At 41.8% G+C, this 23,983-nt stretch overlaps 7 non-coding genes across 7 annotated transcripts; all 7 read left to right on the forward strand.

Moving 5' to 3' along the window:
* The first annotated feature begins 9,717 nt into the window (after window positions 1–9,717).
* On the forward strand, window positions 9,718–9,786 carry LOC139264962 (small nucleolar RNA SNORD123). The gene has a single exon (XR_011593442.1). It is a non-coding gene; the product is annotated as a small nucleolar RNA SNORD123 (small nucleolar RNA).
* A 655-nt stretch (window positions 9,787–10,441) lies between these two features.
* On the forward strand, window positions 10,442–10,510 carry LOC139264969 (small nucleolar RNA SNORD123). Its single transcript, XR_011593449.1, has one exon. It is a non-coding gene; the product is annotated as a small nucleolar RNA SNORD123 (small nucleolar RNA).
* A 2,010-nt stretch (window positions 10,511–12,520) lies between these two features.
* On the forward strand, window positions 12,521–12,589 carry LOC139264966 (small nucleolar RNA SNORD123). Its single transcript, XR_011593447.1, has one exon. It is a non-coding gene; the product is annotated as a small nucleolar RNA SNORD123 (small nucleolar RNA).
* Window positions 12,590–15,419: 2,830 nt separating this feature from the next.
* LOC139264971 (small nucleolar RNA SNORD123) lies at window positions 15,420–15,488 on the forward strand. The gene has a single exon (XR_011593451.1). It is a non-coding gene; the product is annotated as a small nucleolar RNA SNORD123 (small nucleolar RNA).
* Window positions 15,489–17,495: 2,007 nt separating this feature from the next.
* On the forward strand, window positions 17,496–17,564 carry LOC139264961 (small nucleolar RNA SNORD123). Its single transcript, XR_011593441.1, has one exon. It is a non-coding gene; the product is annotated as a small nucleolar RNA SNORD123 (small nucleolar RNA).
* A 2,150-nt stretch (window positions 17,565–19,714) lies between these two features.
* Window positions 19,715–19,782, forward strand: LOC139264970 (small nucleolar RNA SNORD123). The gene has a single exon (XR_011593450.1). It is a non-coding gene; the product is annotated as a small nucleolar RNA SNORD123 (small nucleolar RNA).
* Window positions 19,783–21,481: 1,699 nt separating this feature from the next.
* Window positions 21,482–21,550, forward strand: LOC139264967 (small nucleolar RNA SNORD123). The gene has a single exon (XR_011593448.1). It is a non-coding gene; the product is annotated as a small nucleolar RNA SNORD123 (small nucleolar RNA).
* The last annotated feature ends 2,433 nt before the right edge of the window (window positions 21,551–23,983 follow it).

Genomic DNA, 23,983 nt, shown 5'->3' on the forward strand with positions numbered 1-23,983 from the left:
CCCCGGAATGTCTCGGAACTGCACGCCTTTCTCGGGCTACTCAATTACTTTGGGAACTTTATGCAGAACTTGAGCACGCTTCTGGAGCCTCTCCATGTGCTACTCAGAAAGGGGTGCGATTGGTTTTGGGGGGACGCCCAAGAACGCGCCTTCAATAAGGCACGCAACCTTCTATGTTCCAACAGTGTTTTAGCCTTTTTTGACCCAGGTAAAAAGCTAGTTCTTACATGTGATGCATCAGCGTATGGGGTCGGGTGCGTTTTACAGCATGTCAATGGTGCGGGTAAATTTTAACCCATTGCTTATGCCTCCAGGTCACTTTTGCGGGCAGAGCGTGGGTATGGTATGGTTGAGAAGGAGGCGCTCGCATGCATGTATGGTGTCAAAAAGATGCACCAATACCTTTTCGGGGCCAAGTTCGTGTTAGAAACCGACCACAAACCCCTCACGTCCCTGCTATCCGAGTGCAAGGCAATAAATGCCAATGCCTTGGCGCGCATTCAGCGGTGGGCACTCATGCTGGCGTCTTACAACTACACAATAAGGCACAGACCAGGCACAGACAACTGTGCTGACGCACTTAGCAGGCTACCCCTGGCGACCACGGAAGGGTCCAATGAACAGGACTGTGAGATGGTCATGGCATTCAATGCCTTTGAATCCACAGGTTCGCCCATGACGGCTCGCCAAATCAGAGCTTGGACGACCAGCGACCCCACATTATCCTTAGTCAAAAGATGTGTTTTAACTGGTGACTGGGCAGAGGCTCGCAATGCCTGCCCCGAGGAGATCAAACTTTTCCATAGGCGCATGCATGAACTATCACTACAAGCAGACTGCCTGATGTGGGGCAGCCGAGTAGTTATGCCCTTACGATGCAGGGAGGCGTTTGTCCGGGAGCTCCATCACGAGCACCCAGGGATCAACCTTATGAAGGTCATAGCCAGATTCCACGTCTGGTGGCCTGGCATTGACGTGGACTTGGAGCTCTGTGTCCGGCGGTGCACCATTTGTGCACAACTCGGTAATGCCCCCAGGGAGACCCCCCTAAGCCCCTGGCCTTGGCCCACCAAACCGTGGTCGCGGGTGAATGTAGACTATGTGGGCCCATTCATGGGCAAAATGTTCCTCGTAGTCGTCGATGCATTTTCAAAGTGGATCGAGTGCACCATTTTAAACTCGAGCACCACCTCCACCACTGTGGAGAGCCTTAGAACCATGTTTGCAACGCACGGAATCCCTGACATATTGGTCAGTGATAATGGTCCGTGCTTTACCAGCGCAGAATTTCAAGATTTTATAGTTGACCACGGCATAAATCATGTTAAGACGGCACCGTTCAAGCCGGCCTCCAATGGCCAGGTGGAGCGAGCAGTGCAAATCATTAAACAAGGCATGCTAAAAATCCAAGGTCCCACGCTGCAGAGCCGCCTGTCGCGACTGCTGCTGGCATACAGATCTCATCCGCATTCGTTGACTGGGGTTTTCCCCGCGCAACTATTGATGAAACGGACTTTAAAGACTAGGCTCTTGTTAATCCTCCCAGACATGCATGACATTGTTGAGGCAAAGAGCCAGAAGCTAACTGAGTACCATGACCGAAATTCGAGGGGGAGGTGGAATGAGATAGGGGACAAAGTGTTTGTGCTAAACTATGGCAGGGGTCCCAAATGGCTTGCAGGGACAGTAACAGGCAAGGAAGGAAACAGGCTGCTGGTTGTACAAATGGACAATGGCCAAATCTGCCGGAGGCATGTAGACCAAGTAAAAAGTAGATTCACCAACAACACTGCAGAACCAGAGGCAGACTACAATGTGGAACTCACACCACACCTGGTGGACAGACAGAGGGAACAACCTGAGGAAAGGGCAGTCTCAACAGACAGCCCAGGCGAGATGCCAGCAATCATACTGACTGAAACAGACAGCCCGGGCGAGATACCAGCAATCACACTGAAAGAAAAACAGGCACCAAGGCAAACAACTGAACCACAACTAAGACGCTCCACACGAGAGCGTAGACCACCTGAGAGACTGAATCTATAAAGACAATAAGACCTTGGGGGAGGGTGATGTCATGTATCTCACACTACTGTATATAACTGTATCTTACCATGCTATATTTGACTGTAACTAGATATGACCTGTAACCACAAGCATACTTTACCACCAGGGGTGCACTTGTAGGAGACACTGCAGACCTGTTCCACACAGGTATATAAAGGCAGGTCTCAGGCAAGTGTGGGACTCGAGAGCTGTGAAATAAAGGTGCAGGTCCTGAGTGACCTTGACTTCAGCATGTACCTCGTGTAAATCTGTACTGCAGGGTCATGACTTTACAATGTAGTTATGTTTTTCCTGCATGTGCTGTATCTCACGTAGTCCATCTGTATTATTCAGTGCTTGCATGGGCCTTAAGGTTCCCAGTATCCTGAGTCCCCAGAGTCGAAGTAGCCGCTGCGGTCCCATCTTGGTGAGTGTTTTATCTGCAAATTTTAAACAGATTCTGGTCGTCACCAAGTGTTAGGTTCTGGTCTACTTGTGTCGCGGTCACTCTGTGAAATTGGAGGTAAAGGTTAGGTTATCCATATTCTTTATAGTCGTACCATCTCTATCACTTCATATCCCTGTCTGGGCTGCCGTCGGTTTTGCATTTGAGCCTGCTGTGCTCGAGCCTGCACGATGGCCCATCTAAATATTATCCAAATTCCAATCAACTCCAATGCCACCACTATTCCTCTAAACATCCCAGTCTGCTTTACTGTTAGGTTGGATTTGTGGACTACACCTACCCACCGTGGGGAACATTGGCTCGATTGCCATAGGTGATGGTGCTATGGCTGCACACTGCACTATCCGTCTGGTCCCGTTTTTAAAAATCTCTTCCAGCCTGTTTATCTTAGCTTTTAATTCTTGACCAGCTAGTTCTGTTTTATTTTTATTCTGACTATCCCACCATTTCCTCTGTCTGTCAGATGGAAATGGCTGAGACTTTAAACAATTATTTTGCTTCGGTCTTCACAGTGGAAGACACAAAAACCATGCCAAAAATTGCTGGTCATAGGAATGTGGGAAGGGAGGACCTTGAGACAATCACTATCACTAGGGGGGTAGTGCTGGACAGGCTAATGGGATCAAGGTAGACAAGTCCCCTGGTCCTAATGAAATGCATCCCAGGGTATTAAAAGAGATGGCGGAAGTTATAGCAGATGCATTCGTTATAATCTACCAAAATTCTCTGGACTCTGGGGCGGTACCAGTGGATTGGAAAGCAGCTAATGTAACGCCTCTGTTTAAAAAAGTGGGCAGACAAAAGGCAGGTAACTATAGGCCTGTTAGTTTGTTTAGTTTAACATCTGTAGTGGGGAAAATGCTTGAAACTATCATTAAGGAAGAAATAGCAGGACATCTAGATAGGAATAGTGCAATCAAGCAGACGCAACATGGATTCATGAAGGGGAAATCATGTTTAACTAATTTACTGGAATTCTTTGAGGATATAACGAGCATGGTGGATAGAGGTGTATCGATGGATGTGGTGTATTTAGATTTCCAAAAGGCATTTGATAAGGTGCCACACAAAAGGTTACTGCAGAAGATAGAGGTATGCGGAGTCAGAGGAAATGTATTAGCTTGGATAGAGAATTGGCTGGTGAACAGAAAGCAGAGAGTCGGGATAAATGAGTCCTTTTCGGGTTGTAAATCGATGGTTAGTGGTGTGCCACAGGGATCAGTGCTGGGACCATAACTGTTTACAATATACATAGATGACCTGAAAGAGGGGACAGAGTGTAGTGTAATAAAATTTGCAGATGACACAAAGATTAGTGGGTAAGCGGGTTGTGTAGAGGACACAGAGAGGCTGCAAAGAGATTTAGATAGGTTAAGCGAATGTGCTAAGATTTGGCAGATGGAATACAATGTCGGAAAGTGTAAGGTCATCCACCTTGGGAAAAAAAACAGTAAAAGGGAATATTATTTGAATGGGGAGAAATTACAACATGCTGCGATGCAGAGGGACCTGGGGGTCCTTGTGCATGATTCCCAAAAAGTTAGTTTGCAGGTGCAGCAGGTAATCAGGAAGGCGAATGGAATGTTGGCCTTCATTGCGAGAGGGATGGAGTACAAAAGCAGGGAGGTCCTGCTGCAACTGTATAGGGTATTGGTAAGGCCGCACCTGGAGTACTGCATGCAGTTTTGGTCACCTAACTTAAGGAAGGATATACTGGCTTTGGAGGGGGTACAGAGACGAATCACTCGGCTGATTCCGGAGATGAGGGGGTTACCTCATGATGATAGATTGAGTAGACTGGGTCTTTACTCGTTGGAGTTCAGAAGGATGAGGGGTGATCTTATAGAAACATTTAAAATAATGAAAGGGATAGACAAGATAGAGGCAGAGAGGTTGTTTCCACTGGTAGGGGAAACTAGAACTAGGGGGCACAGCCTCAAAATACGGGGGAGCCAATTTAAAACCGAGCTGAGAAGGAATTTCTTCTCCCAGAGGGTTGTGAATCTGTGGAATTCTCTGCCCAAGGAAGCAGTTGAGGCTAGCTCATTGAATGTATTCAAGTCACAGATAGATATATTTTTAACCAATAAGGGAATTAAGGGTTACGGGGAGCGGGCGGGTAAGTGGAGCTGAGTCCAAGGCCAGATCAGCCATGATCTTATTGAATGGCGGAGTAGGCTCGAGGGGCTAGATGGCCTACTCCTGTTCCTAATTCTTATGTTCTTATAAATTAGTAAGGTCCAGTGTAAAACATCTGTCAATGGAAAGGTTTACAGGTTTGTAAGAAGGCCTGATGTCATTACGTGACTTCACGTAATCATCCAGATCTTTGTGCCTTCAAAACTTGCTTAGAAATTAGGAATCCGTTAAAACAGCAGAAATCATTAGTAAAGTGGCAATAATAAAAATCTTCTCATCAGGAAAGACAGCATTTTAGATTAAACTCCAAATTTTCTAAACTTCTGATTCAAGTACTTGCCAAAGATTTTTTTTTAATTGATTTAAAATGAGACCACACATTTTTAATAGCTATTTTGTTTACTGAAATCTAATTTTCACACAAGCTGTATACATTCCAACATTTCAGGGGGTTTTTTACGGTCCCGTTCACTGGGCAAACCTTGTGTTTTATTTCTCTCTCGGCACAAAATCTAAACTTCCGTGTCAGTTCCATTTTCTATAAGAATTTTGAAATTCAGTAAGATTTTCTAATTCTCAGGTTTTTTTTTCTTTCTGTGCTGAGTTTGTATAGCTTAGATCTTTTCTCCTCATTATTTTCAAAACGCTCCTGCTTGTTTAGACTGTTTGGGACTTTTCTCGATAAACAACGTCCATTTTGGAAATCTTTTCAAACTGCAGTGAAACTTTTTCGTAATTTAAAATCATCATCAATGTAGAGTGTCTTTTACCTCCTCCAATTTTTTTTCCCTTCTTTTTCCCAATTAAATCAATATCTTTTTCACAGGCAAAATCAACTAGTATTTAGTAAGTTATGACTTTTTCCATCGCAAACATTATTTTTTTTCCAGCACTTATTTAGTACGTTACGTCTTTTTTTCTAAACCTTTTAGTTTTATTTATTTTTTTTTTAGAGATCATATTTAACTTTTTGTTTTAAATGTATCACATTTTGTTGTGCCTTTTCTTCACCAGTGGTATTTGAAACCTTCACAACAAAATTAACTCTTCACTGTTCCCATCCTAATTTCGGTTCCCCTTTTGTAAAATTTGTATTTATTGTTGAATTACAAAATGTCAAATATGGTAATACTGGGGGTTTTTTTGTGCCTAACTTCTGTTTTAGAAATTGATCAAAAACTTTAATCTTTTGCTCTGTAACTTCAATTTTGTGATACAGTATCTCATAAATTACATATTTTTTAAGCTTCAGCTTCTGACGCAGTATGTGTAATTTTATTAAAAAGGCTTCCAAACTCAAGATTTTCCAATACAACCAAAATGTTTATCAATGAGGATCACCTGAAATATCTCAAAATCCCAATTCAAATATTGTACTGCCAATCTTTTATTTAAAAATCTCTTTACTGAGCTAGAAGCTTTCGCGTCAAGGTTTTATACAAAGGAAAATGGGAGCGTACTTCCCCAGCCTGCAGCCTCGAGAGACCCACACAGGCTTTTTTTTAACAGGCATTACAGCTTCCCTTCTCCGTTCTTTATCTAATTCCGAGACTAAATTTATTGTCTTTCAACCCAATGTAATCAATGATTGCGTGTTTTCTTTTGACATGAAAATGAGCACCACGCATTTTTTTATCTTTTACTCAACAAACCTATCCTTTGTGCATTTCCTAGCTCTGTAACTTATCATCCGAATAGATCCACACCTGTGTTTTTAACTTAAAATGTAATTCAATTCTAGGTTCAAACTTTGTTAAAACTTTCTACATACAGGACAACACTGCAAAGGGTTAAAAAAAACTTTCACTCTGTTTGAAAAAGTGGGTGGAGCTAAAACAAAGACAGCTCCACCACTTTTCCAAACAGGCTTTCAGACACGTGAAAAATTCATTCGGCAGTCAAAAATTTTACTCAAGCACTGTAGCGCGCTTCCAAAGGCAAAGGCACCTGCAAAATGTATGTATGTATGTGTAAAATGGCTGTCAGGGGGCTCCGCAAAGCATGATGGGAATTCAACTAGTCAAGTTAGCTGAATTGCTGGATAACTGCTGACACTGCCGTGCCTGGTACCAGGAATGTCTCTAATTAACAACTTCAGACAAGATACCCTAGCAGAACACTGCAGTGCCTGGTACCAGGAATGTCTCTAAGATAGGGGGGCATGGAAAACATCACAAGACCCTGAGCAACCCCAAGCTGAACATGAAGTGATCACGTGGACACATACTCACTAGGAGGCAATTTGATTGGCCTGGGTAAACCTATATGTAATCTATAATCAATGTGATTGGATATATCCAGCCGAAATGAGCTGAAGTAGCTGTAGTAAACTGTTGTAAAACATATAAATATCCATGAAATCCTTTGCTCAGTGGAGTGGAGTGCCTGGAGTTGGACCAGAGACTTCCTCCCCGCTGGCGTAATAAAGGCCGTTTTGATGTATGGAACTGAGCCAGAGTGTCGAGTGATTCTTCCGGGAAAACATTCACACTAACAATTCCAACAATTTCTCCACAACTGATGTCAGGCTAACCAGTCTGTAATTCCCTGTTTTCTCTCTCCTTCATTTCTTAACAAGTGGGGTTACATTAGCTACCCTCCAGTCCATAGGAACTGATTAAGATGCTCTCCTTCGGCTTGCGGTGTTCCCGAATCAGCGAGCAATATCTCTGCATATATCTTGTCCGTTAGTTTCGTTGGTGCGATCAGACTTTTGATGAGGCCATATATCGTGGACCCACAAACGGTGAGGAGAATCGCCATGCGCTTGACCAAGTTACTGTCCATATCTGGCTCGGTGGCCATGAAGTACTGATCAAGACACTCAACGAAGGCTTCAAAAAATCTCTCAAAAATACCAACAGCAGTCATAACCGTGTGAAAGTTCATGATCTGCTACTCGTCGCCAATTGTTATGTTCAGAATAACTCCACAAGACTGTATGCTGTCAGCTCAAACTGATGTGACCTTAGTCTTAGTCTCTTTAATCAAACTCCAGAGTGCTGAAGCAGCATGGCAGAAAACTTTTTATACTTGCTTGACGGCGTGTGCAGGTGACCCTGGTGGCAAGTCTTACACTATAATAAAGTTTACACACATAACAGATGACACAAAGTATTTTTTAATAAAATACTGCCTTAGATACATCCACTTAGAATCATTTACAATGCTTTAGATTTATGAATAAAAGATAATTTTACAACCTTTGAACATAGTATTTATTACACGAGCTTTTCAAACCATATTGTTCTATTGTCTGTATTGCATTCCTACAAGCAGAGAGCTTTGAATTCAAATCATTATGCACTACAGTTGAACTCACAGTTTGTTATGTGTTTAACATCAGTTGTGGAGAAACTACTACCAGCTGTCAATAAGGGTAGAGTGGCTGAGCACTCTGTGGAATTCTCTGCCCAAGGAAGCAGTTGAGGCTAGCTCATTGAATGTGTTCAAGTCACAGATAGATAGATTTTTAACCAATAAGGGAATTAAGGGTTACGGGGAGCGGGCGGGTAAGAGGAGCTGAGTCCACGGCCAGATCAGTCATGATCTTGTTGAATGGCAGAGCAGGCTCGAGGGGCTAGATGGCCTACTCCTGTTCCTAATTCTTATGTTCTTATGTGAACAAATATGAGCTGATCAGAAGAGCGGGCATGGCATGTTAAAGTTAAGTCATGTTTGATTAATCTAGTTGAATTTTTTGATTAAAAAGATAGAAAAAGAAGTGCCCATGGATGTTATCTATATGGACTTCCAGAATGCATTCGATGCCATTTCACACAAAAGTTTTTGGCAAAAATGAGAGTCCACTGAATTGGCGGTAGCATTTTGTCTTGGATTGGAAATTGGTTGTGTTAGGATACCGAGAATGGGGATAAAGGGTTCCCTGATTGGCAGGATGTGACAAGTGGTGTTCTCAACTTTTCACTACATTTATTAATGACTTGGATCAAGGAATAGAGAGTTGTATATCCAAGTTTGCTTATGATATTATATTAGGAGGGACAGCAAGTAGTGCAGATGGGAGTGGGATATTGCAAAGGGGCACAGACAAATTAAGTGGGTGGGCAAAACTATGGCAAATAGAGTTTAATGCATGCAAGTATGAGATCATCCACACTGGATCTGAAAAAGATAAATCAAAGTATTTTCTAAATGGTGAGAAGCTAGGAACTGTAGAGGAGCAAAGAAATTTGGGAGTCCAAGTATACAACTCATTTAAAGTTAGTAGACAGGTACACAAAGCATTCAGAAAAGCTAATGGAATGTTGGTCTTTATCTCAAGGGGGCTGGATTACAAAAAGGAGGAAGTTATGCTTCAGTTGGATAGAACCTCGGTCAGACCCAATCTGGAGAACTGTGTTCAGTTTTGGGCACTGTATCTCAGAGATGATATATTGACCTTGGAGGATGTGCAGTGCAAATTCACCAGAATGATATGAGGGCTTAGAGGGTTAAATTGTGAAGACAGGTTCATAAACTTGACTTGTTTGCCCTTGAGTATCAATGAGTGAGGTGTGATTTGATCACAGTGTTTAAATTGTTAAAAGGGTTTAACAGCGTGAATACAAAGAAACCATTACCTCCGATGGGGGAATCAAGAACAAGGAGACATAATCTTAAAATTAGGGCCATGGCATTTAGGAGGGAAATTAGAAAGCACTAGTTCACACAAAGCATAGTAGAAATCTGAAATACTATCCCCAAAAGGCTGTGGATGCTGGGACAATTACAGTTTTCAAGAATGAGGTCGATAGACTTTTGTGTTAGGTAATGATATCAAGGGAGAGGGAGGTAAGGCGGGTAAATGGAGTTGAGATGCAGATCAGTTATGATCTAATTGAATGGTGGAGCAGGCTCGAAGGGCTGAAATGACTACTCCTGTTCCTATGTCTAGAATAGAGAAATCATGTTATTTTCTAAATGTTGTTGTCATTATTTAATTGTCTATTGGACTCCATTTTAATGGTGTTTTGCTTATTAATGTAACCTTAAATTGAAACATTTCAATAGCAATCACATTAAAGAGGACAGTGTTACTGTTGATGGAATACATTTTATTTCCCTGTGAAGATGATGATTTAGGGGATCTGAATTCATCTGACGTAAAGGTGCCATCCATTTCCTGATTCACATTCTGCTTCTCTCTAAACTTCCATGCGTACATTTATCAGTTTGGAAATGACTTAGTACTGATCATTCTTATTTCCATTTGTTTTTATATCTGGATTTTGCAACATTCCTGGAAACCTGTAACACAGTGAACTTCATCCTATGAGCAAAGAGTGAGATTGATTTGTGATCCCAACACTGTGATTTTAGAAGGTATGTTTTCATTTAATATAGACAGCCTGTGAAACAGCATTTATTTATTTTATTTATAGATGATACAAAGTATCTTCAATAAAATACTGCCTTAGATACACCCACTTAGAATAATTTACAACTCCTTAGATTTATAAATAAAAGATCATTTTACAGTCTATGACCATAGTATTTATTACGCCTGCTTTCCAAACCATATTGTTCTGTTGTCTGTGTTATTTCTAAATTGAATTTCCATTAGAAGAGAGCATTGAATTCAAATCATTATATACTCCAATTGAACTCACAGTTAATATGTCTAGAATAGAGAAATCACATTTTTTTAAATTGTAGTCTTTATTATAGTATATTGGAACCTATTTAAAATGGTGTTTGCTTGTTATCATGAATTTAAGTTGAAGTATTTCAATAACAATCACATTAAAGAGGACAGTGTTAATGTTGATGGAACACATTTTATTTCTCTGTGAAGATGATGGTTTAGGGGATCTGAAATCATGTGAAGTAGAGATACCATCCATTTCCTGATTCACATTCTGCTTCTCCCTAAACCTCCATTCGTACATTTATCAGTTTGGAAATGAGTTAGTATTGATCATTCTTATTTCCATTTGTTTTGAGACTGGTAATTTGTAATATCCCTGGAAACCTACAGCTCAGTGGGCTTCATCCTATGAGCAAAGAGTGAGGTAAATTAGTGATCCCAACACTGTGCTTTTAGAAGGTAAGTTTTCATTCAACTTAGACAGCCTGTGAAACAGCATTTATTTATTTTATTCATTAGATGATACAAAGTATCTTTAATAAAATATTGCCTTAGATACACCCACTTAGAATCATTTACAACTATGTCAATTTCTAAATAAAAGATCATTTTACAATCTTTGAGCATAGTATTTATTATACCAGCTTTTCAAACCATATTGTTCTATTGTCTGTTTTGCATTCCTACCAGCAGAGAGTTTGAATTCAAATCATTATGCACTACAGTTGAAGTCACAGTTTGTTGTGTGTTTAACATCAGTTGTGGGGAAACTACAACCAGCTGTCAGTAAGGGTAGAGTGGCTGAGCACGTGAACAAATATGAGCTGATCAGGAGAGCTGATATGGCTTGTTAAGGTGAAGTCATGTCTGATTAATGTAGTAGAATTTTTTGATAAAAAGATATACAAAGGAGTGTTCATGGATGTTATCTATATGGACTTCCAGAAGGCAGTCAATGCCATTTCACACTAAAGTTATTGGCAAAAATGAGAGTCCACTGAATTGGCGGTAGCATTTTGTCTTGAATTGGAATCTGTTTTGAGTTAGGAGACCGAGAATGGGGATAAAGGGTAGGTTCTCTGATTGGCAGGTTGTGACAAGTGGTGTTCTCTCGGGATTTGTTCTAGAGCCTCAACTTTTCACCAAATTGATTAATGACTTGGATGAAGGAATAGAGACTTCTATATCCAAGTTTGCTTATGATATTAAATTAGGAGGGACAGCAAGTAGTGCAGATGGGAGAGGGATATTGCAAAGGGGCACAGGCAAATTAAGTGGGCGGGCAAAATTATGGCAAATGGAGTTTAATGTATGCAAGTATGAGATCATCCACATTGGATCTGAGAAAGATAAATCAAAGTATTTTCGAAATGGTGAGAAGCTAGGAACTGTAGAGGAGCAAAGAAATTTGGGAGTCCAAATATACAACTCATTTAAAGTTAGTAGACAGGTACACTAAGCATTCAAAAAGGCTAATGGAATGTTGGTCTTTATCTCAAGGGAGCTGGATTATAAAAGGGATGAAGTTATGCTTCAGTTGGATAGAACCATGGTCAGACCCAATCTGGAGAACAGCGTTCAGTTTTGAGCACTGTATCTCAGAGACGATATATTGACCTTGGAGGATGTGCCGTACAAATTCATCAGAATGATACAAGGGCTTAGAGGGTTAAATTATGAAGACAGGTTCATAAATTGACTTGTATTGCCTTGAGTATCGATGAGTGAGGTGTGATTTGATCACAGTGTTTAAATTGTTAAAAGGGTTTGACAGCTTGAATACAAAGAAACCATTACCTCCGATGGGGGAATCAAGAACAAGGGGACATAATCTTAAAATTAGGGCCATGGCATTTAGGAGGGAAATTAGAAAGCACTAGTTCACACAAAGCATAGTAGAAATCTGAAATACTATCCCCAAAAGGCTGTGGATGCTGGGACAATTATAGTTTTCAAGAATGAGGTCGGTAGACTTTTGTGTTAGGTAATGATATCAAGGGATAGGGAGGTAAGGCGGGTACATGGAGTTGAGATGCAAATCAGTTATGATCTAATTGAATGGTGGAGCTGGCTCGAAGGGCTGAAATGACTACTCCTGTTCCTATATCTAGAATAGAGAAATCACTTTATTTTCTAAATGCTGTTGTCATTATTTAATTGTTTATTGGACTCTATTTTAATTGTGTTTTGCTTATTGCTGTAACCTTAAATTGAAACATTTCAATAGCAACACATTAAAGAGGACAGTGTTACTGTTGATGGAACACATTTTATTTCCCCGTGAAGATGATGATTTAGGGGATCTGAATTCATCTGAAGTAAAGATGCCATCCATTTCCTGATTCACATTCTGCTTCTCTCTAAACTTCCATGCGTACATTTAGCAGTTTGGAAATGACTTAGTACTGATCATTCTTATTTCCATTTGTTTTTATATCTGGATTTTGCAACATTCCTGGAAACCTGTAACACAGTGAACTTCATCCTATGAGCAAAGAGTGAGATTGATTTGTGATCCCAACACTGTGATTTTAGAAGGTATGTTTTCATTCAACTTAGACAGCCTGTGAAACAGCATTTATTTATTTTAGTCATTAGATGATACAAAGTATCTTTAATAAAATACTGCCTTAGATACACCCACTTAGAATCATTTACAACTCCTTAGATTTATAAATAAAAGATCATTTTACAGTCTATGACCATAGTATTTATTACACCTGCTTTCCAAACCATATTGTTCTGTTGTCTGTGTTATTTCTAAATTGAATTTCCATTAGAAGAGAGCATTAAATTCAAATCATTATATACTCCAATTGAACTCACAGTTAATGGGCCCAAGTTTCGGGCCACGCCTAGAACGGCGCAGCCCCGACCTGGACGCCCGTTTTTCGTGCCACAAAGTGCGCCTAAAAAAAACTTACAGGTTCTCCGGCTCCCTGCAGGTCCTCTGGAGTCAGGCGCGGCGCAGCACGAGCTGTAGGGGGCGGAGCCAGGTCCCTGCGCTGAAAACAGTGCCGGGACCTCTGCACATGCGCGCTACAGTGGGCACGCATGTGCAATAGCTCCAGGCACCCAAAACTATGTGGGAGGGGCCCAAAGTACGCAGCCCCTAGCCCTGGCCAAATGGCCTCACTGGGGGTGCGTCCATAAGGCTGCCTCCCACGCCCAGCACCTACTTCCTCCCGACCCAACTCGACTCCCGCTTCCCCCCCCCGCCCCCGGACTGGACCCGACCCGTGCTACCCCCCCCCCCACCCGACCTGACCTCCCTCTCCCTCCCTCCCCGCCCCCCCCGACCCGAACCGACCTCCCTCCCACCACCCCCCCGACTCGATCCACGCTCCCGAACACCCCCCCCCCAACCCGGACCCGACCCGACCCAACCTGACCTCGCTCCTCCCCCCCCGACCCGACCCACGCGCCCGACCCCGGCCCGCACTCCCCCCGACCCGACCCGCACTCCCAACCCCGACCCACACTCCCCCCAACCCGACCCGCGCTCCCGACCCCGGACCCCGGACCCGACCTGACCCAACGCCACCTACCTGTAAATCTGGTGCTGGGGACGGGCCCTGCCCGAAGTCTTGGGCCCGGCCCGTTCAGCCTCCCTCCACCTTCTCCTTCCCCCCCCTTCTCCTTCCCCCCCTTTCTCCTTCCCCCCTTCTCCTTTCCCCCCTTCTCCTATCCCCCTTCTCCTTTCTCCCCCCTTCTCCTTTCTCCCCCCTTCTCCTTTCCCCCCTTCTCCTTCCCCCCTTCTCCTTTTCCCCCCTTCTCCATCCCCCCTTCTCCTTTTCCCCAATTCTCCTTCCCCCCTTCTCCTTTCTCTCCACTTCTCCTTTCTCCCCCCTTCTCCTCCCCCACCCCTTCTCCTTCCCCCCTTTCTCCTTCCCCCCTTCTCCTTTCCCCTTCTCCTTTCCCCCTTCTCCTTTTCCCCTTCTCCTTTTCCCCCTTCTCCTTCCCCCCTTCTCCTCCCCCCCTTCTGCTTCCACCCCTCTCCTTCCCCCCTCTCCTCCCCCCTTCTCCTTTCCCCCTTCTCCTTCCCCCCTCTTTCCCCTTCTCCTCTCCCCCCTTTCCCCTTCTCCTCTCCCCCCCTTCCCCTTCTCCTCTCCCCCCCTTTTTCTTCTCCTCTCGCCCCCCCTTTCCCCTTCTCCTCCCCCCTTCCCCTTCTCCTCCCCCCTTTCCCCTTCTCCTCCCCCCTTCTCTCCCCCCCTCCCCCTTCCCTCCCCCCTCCCCCTTCCCTCCTCCCTCCCCCTTCTCTCCCCCCTCCCCCTTCTCCCCCATCCCTCCCCCCTTCCCTCCCTCCCCGTCTGCCTCCCTCCCTCCCCTCTCCCTCTACCCCCCTCCTCCTCCTCCCATCGCTGTCAGAAACACAGACACTGACAGACAGAGAATGAGAGACACACACAGACAGACAGACAGAGAGATAGAGACACTGACAGAGACACACTGGGGGGGGGGTTGGCATCCCAGCACGCTGTTGGAGGGCTCCCGGTGCTGCAGTCGGTAAGTAGAAAATGTTTTATTTATTGATTTTTTTAAAATTATTTCTTATTAATTGTTTTTGATTGATTTATTGGTTGATTTATTGATGTTTTGATCATTTATTATTGATGATGGCTCTTTATTTGTAAAACTGAAGTGTTTAATGTTTGTAAACTTCCCTTTAAACCCCCCCCCCCCCCGCCACCATTCCCTACGCCTGATTTGTAACCTGCGCCTGATTTTCTAAAGTGTAGACAAGGTTTTTTCGAGCGGACAAAAATCTTCACTTACTCCATTCTAAGTTAGTTTGGAGTAAGTTTTCACTGCCGAAATTTTGAAACCAGCGTATGTGGCCGGACACGCCCCTTTTTGAAAAAAAATTCTGTTCCAAAGTGAAACTGTTCTAACTGACTAGAACTGGAGCAAACTAAATGCTGAGAATTTGAATTTCTAAGATACTCCATTCTACACCAGTTGCTCCAAAAAATCAGGAGCAACTGAGGCCGAAACTTGGGCCCAATAAGACTAGAATAGAGAAATCACATTTTTAAACATTGTAGTCATTATTACTGTATAGTGGAACCTATTTAAAATAGTGTTTTCCTTGTTAGCGGGAATTTAAGTTGAAACATTTCAATAACAATCACATTAAAGAGAACAGTGTTAATGTTGATGGAACACATTTTATATCTCTGTGAAGATGATGGTTTAGGGGATCTGAATTCATCTGAAGTAGAGTTGCCATCCATTTCCTGATTCACATTCTGCTTCTCTCTAAACCTCCATTCATACATTTATCAGTTTGGAAATGACTTAGTATTGATCATTCTTATTTCCATTTGTTTTGATACTGGGAAGTTGTAACATCGCTGGAAAACTACAGCACAGTGGGCTTCATCCTATGAGCAAAGAGTGAGGTGCATTAGTGATCCCAAAACTGTGGTTTTAGAAGGTAAGTTTTCATTTAACTTAGACAGCCTGTGAAACAGCATTTATTTATTTTATTCATTAGATGATACAAAGTATCTTTAATAAAATACTGCCTTCGACACTTAGAATCATTTACAACGCTGTAGATTTATAAATAAAAGATCATTTTACAATCTTTGAACATAGTATTTAATACAGCAGCTTTTCAAACCATGTTGTTCTATTGTCTGCGTTGCATTCCTACCAGCAGAGAGTTTTGAATTCAAATCATTATGCACTACAGTTGAACTCAGTTTGTTATGTGTTTAACGTCACTTGTGGGGAAACTACTACCATCTCTCAATAAGGATAGAGTGGCTGAACACGTGAACAAATATGAGTTGATCAGGAGAGCCAGCATGGCATGTTAAAGTTAAATCATATCTGATTAATGTCGTTGAATTTTTTGATAAAAAGATAGACAAAGGTGTGTCCATGCATGTTATCTATATGGACTTCCAGAAGGCATTCGATGTCATTTCATACAAAAGTTATTGGCAAAAATGAGAGTCCACTGAATTGGCGGTAGCGTTTTGTCTTGGATTAGAATCTGTTTTGAGTTAGGAGACTGAGAATGGGGATAAAGGGTAGGTTCTCTGATTGGCAGGTTGTGACAAGTGGCGTTCTCTAGGGATTTATTCTAGAGCCTCAACTTTTCACTACATTTATTAATGATTTGGATGAAGGAATAGAGAGTTGTATATCCAAGTTTGCTTATATTACATTAGGAGGGACAGCAAGTAGTGCAGATGGGAACGGGATATTACAAAGGGGCACAGACAAATTAAGTGAGTGGGCAAAACTATGGCAAACGGAGTTTAATGTATGCAAGTATGAGATCATCCACATTGGATTTGAAAAAGATAAATAAATCAAAGTAATTTCTAAATTGTGAGAAGCTAGGAACTGTAGAGGAGCAAAGAAATTTGGGAGTCCAAGTATACAAATCATTTAAAGTTAGTAAACAGATACACTAAGCAGTCAAAAAGACTAGTGCAAGGTCGTCCTTTATCTCAAGGGGGCTGGATTGCAAAATTGAGGACATTATGCTTCAGTTGGATAGAACCTTGGTCAGCCCCAATCTGGAGAACTGCATTCAGTGTTGGGCACTGTACCTCAGAGATGATATAATGACCTTGGAGGATGTGCAGTGCAAATTCACCAGAATGATACGAAGGCCTAGAGGGTTAAATTATAAAGACAGGTTCATAAACTTGACTTGTTTGCCCTTGAGTATCGATGAATGAGGTGTGATCTGATCGAGGTATTTAACTTTTAAAAAGAATTTGATAGGGTGGATACAAAGAAACCATTACCACCAATGGGGGAATCAAGAACAAGGGGGCATCATCTTAAAATTAGGGCCATGCCATTTAGGAGGGAAATTAGAAAGCTCTATTTTGCACAATGCTTAGTAGAAATCTGAAATACTATCCCCCAAAAGGCTGTGGATGCTGGGACAATTACAGTTTTCAAGAAAGAGGTCGATAGACTTTTGTGTTAGGTAATGATATCAAGGGAGAGGGAGGTAAGGCGGGTAAATGGAGTTGAAATGCAGATCAGTTATGATCTAATTGAATGGTGGAGCAGGCTCGAAGGGCTGAAATGACTACTCCTGTTCCTATATTGAGAATAGAGAAATCACTTTATTTTCTCAATGTTGTTGTCATTATTTAATTGTCTATTGGACTCCATTTTAATGGTGTTTTGCTTATTAATGTAACCTTAAATTGAAACATTTCAATAGCAATCACATTAAAGAGGACAGTGTTACTGTTGATGGAACACATTTTATTTCTCTGTGAAGATGATGATTTAGGGGATCTGAATTCATCTGAAGTAAAGATGCCATCCATTTCCTGATTCACATTCTGCTTCTCTCTAAACTTCCATGTGTACATTTATCAGTTTGGAAATGACTTAGTACTAATCATTCTTATTTCCATTTGTTTTTATATCTGGATTTTGCAACATTCCTGGAAACCTGTAACACAGTGAACTTCATCCTATAAGCAAAGAGTGAGATTGATTTGTGATCCCAACACTGTGATTTTAGAAGGTATGTTTTCATTTAATATAGACAGCCTGTGAAACAGCATTTATTTATTTTATTTATAGATGATACAAAGTATCTTTAATAAAATACTGCCTTAGATACACCCACTTAGAATCATTTACAACTCTGTCAATTTATAAATAAAAGATCATTTTACAATCTTTGAACATAGTATTTATTACACCAACTTTTCAAACCATATTGTTCGAATGTCTGTTTTGCATTCCTGCCAGCAGAGAACTTTGAATTCAAATCATTATGCACTACAGTTGAACTCACAGTTTGTTATGTGTTTAACATCAGTTGTGGGGAAACTACAACCAGCTGTCAGTAAGGGTAGAGTGGCTGAGCACGTGAACAAATATGAGCTAATCAGGAGAGCTGATATGGCTTGTTAAGGTGAAGTCATGTCTGATTAATGTAGTAGAATTTTTTGATAAAAAGATATACAAAGGAGTGTTCATGGATGTTATCTATATGGACTTCCAGAAGGCATTCAATGCCATTTCACACTAAAGTTATTGACAAAAATGAGAGTCCACTGAATTGGCGGTAGCATTTTGTCTTGGATTGGAATCTGTTTTGAGTTAGGAGACCGAGAATGGGGATAAAGGGTAGGTTCTCTGATTGGCAGGTTGTGACAAGTGGTGTTCTCTCGGGATTTGTTCCAGAGCCTCAACTTTTCACTAAAATTATTAATGACTTGGATGAAGGAATAGAGACTTGTATATCCAAGTTTGCTTATGATATTAAATTAGGAGGGACAGCAAGTAGTGCAGATGGGAGAGGGATATTGCAAAGGGGCACAGGCAAATTAAGTGGGCGGGCAAAACTATGGCAAATGGAGTTTAATGTATGCAAGTATGAGATCATCCACATTGGATCTGAGAAAGATAAATCAAAGTATTTTCGAAATGGTGAGAAGCTAGGAACAAAGAAATTTGGGAGTCCAAATATACAACTCATTTAAAGTTAGTAGACAGGTACACAAAGCATTCAAAAAGGCTAATGGAATGTTGATCTTTATCTCAAGGGGGCTGGATTATAAAAGGGATGAAGTTATGCTTCAGTTGGATAGAACCTTGGTCAGACCCAATCTGGAGAACAGCGTTCAGTTTTGAGCACTGTATCTCAGAGACGATATATCGACCTTGGAGGATGTGCCATACAAATTCATCAGAATGATACAAGGGCTTAGAGGGTGAAATTATGAAGACAGGTTCATAAACTTGACTTGTATTGCCTTGAGTATCGATCACGGTGTTTATATTGTTAAAGGGATTCGAATGGGTGATTACTGTGATAGATTTACAGAGCACAGCACACACAGGTCTTTCTAAAATGGATGCAGCTTCAGAAGTCTCCGGAACTTCCTGGTTCTTGTCAGCTGACTGTTGATTCCCTTTAGTTGCAGTAACACAATACGTCCACATCCACAGTGTGGAGCTACAGATATTACAGATACAAAGAAACCATTACCACTGATGGGGGAATCAAGAACAAGGGGACATCATCTTAAAATTAGAGCCATGCCATTTAGGATGGAAATTAGAAAGCACTATTTCACACAAAGCTTAGTAGAAATCTGAAATACTATCCCCCAAAAGGCTGTGGATGCTGGGACAATTACAGTTTTCAAGAATGAGGTCGATAGACTTTTGTGTTAGGTAATGATATCAAGGGAGAGGGAGGTAAGGCGGGTAAATGGAGTTGAGATGCAGATCAGTTATGATCTAATTGAATGGTGGAGCAGGCTCGAAGGGCTGAAATGACTACTCCTGTTCCTATGTCTAGAATAGAGAAATCACTTTATTTTCTAAATGCTGTTGTCATTATTTAATTGTTTATTGGACTCTATTTTAATTGTGTTTTGCTTATTGCTGTAACATTAAATTGAAACATTTCAATAGCAACCACATTAAAGAGGACAGTGTTACTGTTGATGGAACACATTTTATATCTCTGTGAAGATGATGATTTGGGGATCTGAATTCATCTGAAGTAGAGTTGCCATCCATTTCCTGATTCACATTCTGCTTCTCTCTAAACCTCCATTCATACATTTATCAGTTTGGAAATGACTTAGTATTGATCATTCTTATTTCCATTTGTTTTGATACTGGGAAGTTGTAACATCGCTGGAAAACTACAGCACAGTGGGCTTCATCCTATGAGCAAAGAGTGAGGTGCATTAGTGATCCCAAAACTGTGGTTTTAGAAGGTAAGTTTTCATTTAACTTAGACAGCCTGTGAAACAGCATTTATTTATTTTATTCATTAGATGATACAAAGTATCTTTAATAAAATACTGCCTTCAACACTTAGAATCATTTACAACGCTGTAGATTTATAAATAAAAGATCATTTTACAATCTTTGAACATAGTATTTAATACAGCAGCTTTTCAAACCATATTGTTCTATTGTCTGCGTTGCATTCCTACCAGCAGAGAGCTTTGAATTCAAATCATTATGCACTACAGTTGAACTCAGTTTGTTATGTGTTTAACGTCACTTGTGGGGAAACTACTACCATCTCTCAATAAGGATAGAATGGCTGAACACGTGAACAAATATGAGTTGATCAGGAGAGCCAGCATGGCATTTTAAGGTTAAATCATATCTGATTAATGTCGTTGAATTTTTTGATAAAAAGATAGACAAAGGTGTGTCCATGCATGTTATCTATATGGACTTCCAGAAGGCATTCGATGCCATTTCATACAAAAGTTGTTGGCAAAAATGAGAGTCCACTGAATTGGCGGTAGCGTTTTGTCTTGGATTAGAATCTGTTTTGAGTTAGGAGACCGAGAATGGGGATAAAGGGTAGGTTCTCTGATTGGCAGGTTGTGACAAGTAGTGTTCTCTAGGGATTTATTCTAGAGCCTCAAATTTTCACCACATTTATTAATGACTTGGATGAAGGAATAGAGAATTGTATATCCAAGTCTGCTTATGATAGATGGGAGCGGGATATTGCAAAGGGGCACAGGCAAATTAAGTGGGTGGGCAAATCTATGGCAAATGGAGTTTAATGTATGCAAGTATGAGATCATCCACATTGGATCTGAGAAAGATAAATAAATCAAAGTATTTTCTAAATTGTGAGAAGCTCGGAACTGTAGAGGAGCAAAGAAATTTGGGAGTCCAAGTATACAAATCATTTAAAGTTAGTAAACAGATACACTAAGCAGTCAAAAAGACTAGTGCAAGGTTGTCCTTTATCTCAAGGGGGCTGGATTGCAAAATTGAGGACGTTATGCTTCAGTTGGATAGAACCTTGGTCAGCCCCAATCTGGAGAACTGCATTCAGTTTTGGGCACTGTACCTCAGAGACGACATATTGAACTTGCAGGATGTGCAGTGCAAATTCACCAGAATGATACGAGGGCCTAGAGGGTTAAATTATGAAGACAGGTTCATAAACTTGACTTGTTTGCCCTTGAGTATCGATGAATGAGGTGTGATCTGATCGAGATATTTGAATTTTAAAAGAATTTGATAGGGTGGATACAAAGAAACCATTACCACCGATGGGGGAATCAAGAACAAGGGGGCATCATCTTAAAATTAGGGCCATGCCATTTAGGAGGGAAATTAGAAAGCTCTATTTTGCACAATGCTTAGTAGAAATCTGAAATACTATCCCCCAAAACCTTAATTTGAAACATTTCAATAACAGCCACATTAAAGAGGACAGTGTTATTGTTGATGGAATGCATTTTATTTTCTGTGAAAATGATGATTTAAGCGATCTGAAATCATCTGAAGTAAAGATGCCATCCATTTTCTGATTCACATTCTACTTCTCTCTAAACTTCCATTCGTACATTTATCAGTTCGGAAATAAGTTAGTTCTGATCATTCTTATTTCCATTTGTTTTTATATCTGGATTTTGCAACATCCCTGGAAACGTACAAGATGATGACATCCCGCAAGGGAGGAGTGAATTGGATTTGCGATCCCAACACTGCCCCCCCATGTGTTTGAAGAAGATATTTTCACATTAAATAAACGTACCCTGGAAACAATTAACTTTCTGTTTCTTGTTTGCTTTTCCATCAAGAGTCGCATGTCGGTCGGGAAAATAAGTATGCTTTGTGTTTAATTTCAAATTATGCTATTACAGTGTAATCCAGTTCATATTTCAAATATATTACAGTGCTGATGAAGCAGAATACTTTCCAATACCACCACATTGCTGAATTAATGGAAAGGTTTTTTCTCTTTCTCCCCAACTAATTGTAATGAACTAATTGGGACAGATATTAACTCAGAGGTGCGTTGAGAGTGGGGGGGGGGGTGGGGGGCGGGGGGTCCGATATAACGTGGGAAACCTGGAAGGAATTTAAGCATGTCGGTCTGTGGCATTTTAACGCAGCCACTTCATTAACATTTTACTCCTGGGTTTGGCATCGATTACACGGCAGCGGGCATGGTGCAGACCCACATGATGCAATCTCTGCTCCAGTATTTAAAGGGCCAATCAAAAGATGGAATGTGGAGGGGTTCGGAGTTGGAAGCAAGAGAGTTTCATGATGGATTCAGGATGGTCAAGGGCTGCGCCGCTATTTAACAATGTACTGCTTGATGCACTGCTGGGGTCAGTGATGAGCCGGAAAGAGATGTTGTTCCCCAGCAATGGAGGAAGAAACCTGCTGCTGCCACAAAGAAGGTCTGATTGGAGGTGGTCAAGGAGCATCAGGACACCCTCCTAGATTCATTGCAAGAAGCGCTTTAATGACCTAGCCGGGTTAGGAAAGGTGAGTGCAGTTGTACATTCACCTACATCCTCCTGTACGCTTCACCCCACCCTCTCATTCTGCCTTGTCAAGTCTACTCCATCACATCAGTCCTCACACCCATTTATCTTTCAAGCACACCCATCTTTCTCTTTCTATGCAATTCCTCACACCCCCATCTATCCATCCACAAGTTCCACTCACCCTCATCCTTTTACAATTTCATGCCTCTTCCTGATAGTCACCCTCACCAAATGCACTGCATTCATCAGGTAAACACATGCCATTACACTCACTCATGAGTCTGTTCTTTCCACCATTGTGGGGAAAAGAGCATAGAACGCAAGGGAGAAGGAAAGAAACGGAGGTAGTCCTCCACAGATGTCACAGTCGAATACACATCCTGTGCCATGTCGGAACGTGCAGGCAGAGAGGTAATGGGTGACCACCAGACAGACAAGGAGGACCAGGCAGGTAGTGCAGGAGTCTCCAGGGTGCACCTCGCTCCCTAATCGGTATTCACTCCAGGAATCGTCCCTCATGGAAGTGCAGCCAGAGCAAGACCACAGCACCATGGGTGACTCAGCTGTACAGGGGGTGCGGAGGAAGCGCAGTAATGCAATAGTGATAGGGGATTCAATAGTTAGACGAACAGACAAGCATTTCTGCAACTGCAGACGTGATTCCAGGATGGTATGTTGCCTCCCTGGTGCCAGGGTCAAGGATGTCACTGAGCAGCTGCAGGACATTCTGAGGGAGAAGGATGACCAGCCAGAGGTCGTGGTCCATATTGGTATCAATGACATGGGTAGAAAGAGGGATGCGGTCGTGCAGGCACAAATTAGAGAGCTAGGAAAACAATTAGTAAGCAGGACCTCAAAGGTAGTAATCTCCGGATTACTCCTGGTGCCACGTGCGAGTGAGTACAGAACTAAGAGGATAGAGCAGATGAATGCGTGGCTGGAGAGATGGTGCAAGAGAGACGGCTTTAGATTCCTGAGGCATTGAGACCAGTTCTGCGGGAGGTGGGACCAGTACAAACCGGACAGGCTGCACCTCAACAGGGCCAGGACCAATATCCAGCTTGAACATAAGAACATAAGATGGGAACCTGAAAATAAATTTAATAGGGAGACAAACAAAGCTGGAAATGGAAGGCAGTAAATTAGTAAGTGAATTTGAAAGACAGAGGAAGCAAAGGCCAGAAAATAGACAACAAAGAGGTTTGGCAGTGTCTAATGGTATATGTCATGTATCTCACATTACTGTATATAACTGTATCTTACCATGCTATACATGACTGTAACTGGATATGACCTGTAACAATAAGCATACATTACCACAAGGGGTGCACTTGCAGGAGACACTCCATACCTGTCCCACTGTGGTATTATAAAGGGAGGTCTCAGGCAAGTGCAGCACTGGAGAGCTGGAATTAAAGGTGCAGGTCCTGAGTGACCTTGACTTCAGCATGCGTCTCGTGTAAGTCA

This window comes from Pristiophorus japonicus, chromosome 5 (assembly GCF_044704955.1).
Source record: "Pristiophorus japonicus isolate sPriJap1 chromosome 5, sPriJap1.hap1, whole genome shotgun sequence".
NCBI classification, from domain to species: Eukaryota; Metazoa; Chordata; class Chondrichthyes; family Pristiophoridae; genus Pristiophorus; species Pristiophorus japonicus.